Raw genomic sequence first — 2,152 nt, 5'->3', positions numbered from 1 at the left:
TTGGATGATTCCTCCATGAAGGATTATAGGTGTTTCCATAGGGTTCTCCCATGTAATTCACCTCTTCCATTGAAGGGTTCTCAGGATCATAAGCTTCTTCCTCAGATGAAGCTTCCTTAGTACTGCTTGGTGCATTTTGCATTCCAGACAGACTTTGAGAAATCATATTGACTTGTTGAGTCAATATTTTGTTTTGAGCCAATATGGCATTCAGAGTGTCAATCTCAAGAACTCCTTTCTTCTGACTAGTCCCATTGTTCACAGGATTTCTTTCAGAAGTGTACATGAATTGGTTATTTGCAACCATTTCAATCAGTTCTTGAGCTTCTGCAGGCGTCTTCTTCAAATGAAGAGAGCCTCCAGCAGAGCTATCCAAAGACATCTTGGACAGTTCAGAGAGACCATCATAGAAAATACCTATGATGCTCCATTCAGAAAGCATGTCAGAAGGACACTTTCTGATTAATTGTTTGTATCTTTCCCAAGCTTCATAGAGGGATTCTCCTTCCTTCTGTCTGAAGGTTTGGACTTCCACTCTGAGCTTACTCAATTTTTGGGGTGGAAAGAACTTTGCCAAGAAGGCATTGACTAGCTTTTCCCAAGAGTTCAGGCTTTCTTTAGGTTGAGAGTCCAACCATGTCCTAGCTCTGTCTCTTACAGCAAAAGGGAATAGCATAAGTCTGTAGACCTCAGGGTCAACCCCATTAGTCTTAACAGTGTCACAGATTTGCAAGAATTCAGCTAAAAACTGATGAGGATCTTCCAATGGAAGTCCATGGAACTTGCAATTCTGTTGCGTTAGAGAAACTAATTGAGGCTTAAGCTCAAAGTTGTTTGCTCCAATGGCAGGGATAGAGATGCTTCTCCCATAGAAGTCGGGAGTAGGTGCAGTAAAGTCACCCAGCACCTTCCTTGCATTGTTGGCATTGTTGTTGTTTTCGGCTGCCATGTGTTCTTCTTCTTTGAAGAATTCGGTCAGGTGCTCTAAAGAGAGTTGTGCTTTGGCTTCTCTGAGCTTTCTCTTCAAGGTCCTTTTAGGTTCAGGATCAGCCTCAACAAGAATGCCTTTGTCTTTGCTCCTGCTCATAAGAAAGAGAAGAGAACAAGAAAATGTGGAATCCTCTATGTCACAGTATAGAGATTCCTTGAAGTGTCAGAGGAAAAGAAGAGTAGAAGACAGAAGTAGAAAATTCGAATTTATCAAAGGAGATGGAGTTCGAATTTTGCATTAAGGGATAGTGTTAGTCCATAAATAGAAGGATGTGAGAAGGAGGGAAGTAATTTTCGAAAATTAAGTGAAAATTTTGAAAACATTTTTGAAAAACATTACTTAATTTTCGAAAATGAAAATGGAAAAGAAATCAAGTGATTTTTGAAAAAGATTTTGAAATTAGAAATCAAAAGGATTTGATTGAAAACTATTTTGAAAAAGATGTGGTTAAGAAGATATGATTGATTAAAAAAAATGTGATTGAGAATATATGATTTGAAAAACATTTTAAAAAGATTTGATTTGAAAATTAAAAACTTGACTAACAAGAAAAGATATGATTCAAACATTAAACCTTTCTGAACAGAAAAGGTAACATACTTGAAATGTTGAATCAAATCATTAATTGATAGTAAGTATCTTTAAAAATGGAAAGAAATTGATTTTGAAAAAGATTTGATTGGAAAATTGATTTGAAAAAGATTTGATTTTGAAAAGATTTTGAAAACTAAAAAAAAATTTGATTTGAAAACAAAATCTTCCCTTCTAGCCATCCTGGCGTTAAACGCCCAGAATGGTGCACATTCTGGCGTTTAACGCCCAAAGCTATACCCTTTTGGGCGTTAAACGCCCAACCAGGTATCCTGGCTGGCGTTTAAACGCCAGTCTGTCCTTCTTCACTGGGCGTTTTGAACGCCCAGCTTTTTCTGTGCAATTCCTCTGCTGTATGTTCTGAATCTTCAATTCTCTGTATTATTGACTTGAGAAGACACAAATTAAAAATATTTTTGGATTTTTAATAATAAAGAAAAATCAAAATGCAACAAGAATCAAATAACAATGCATGCAAGACACCAAACTTAGCAGTTTGTATACTACTGACACTAACAAAATGAAAATGCAAATGAGACACACAAAACACTCAAGTCAATTGAATTCAAA

At 36.3% G+C, this 2,152-nt stretch overlaps 1 non-coding gene across 1 annotated transcript; it reads left to right on the top strand.

Moving 5' to 3' along the window:
* The first annotated feature begins 440 nt into the window (after positions 1-440).
* On the top strand, positions 441-544 carry LOC112799435 (small nucleolar RNA R71). The gene has a single exon (XR_003201016.1). It is a non-coding gene; the product is annotated as a small nucleolar RNA R71 (small nucleolar RNA).
* Positions 545-2,152: the final 1,608 nt, after the last annotated feature.

Source organism: Arachis hypogaea, chromosome 4 (genome assembly GCF_003086295.3).
Source record: "Arachis hypogaea cultivar Tifrunner chromosome 4, arahy.Tifrunner.gnm2.J5K5, whole genome shotgun sequence".
Classification (NCBI taxonomy): Eukaryota; Viridiplantae; Streptophyta; class Magnoliopsida; order Fabales; family Fabaceae; genus Arachis; species Arachis hypogaea.
The sequence above is the reverse complement of the archived record's forward strand: the minus strand, read 5'-3'. Positions and strand labels throughout refer to the sequence as shown.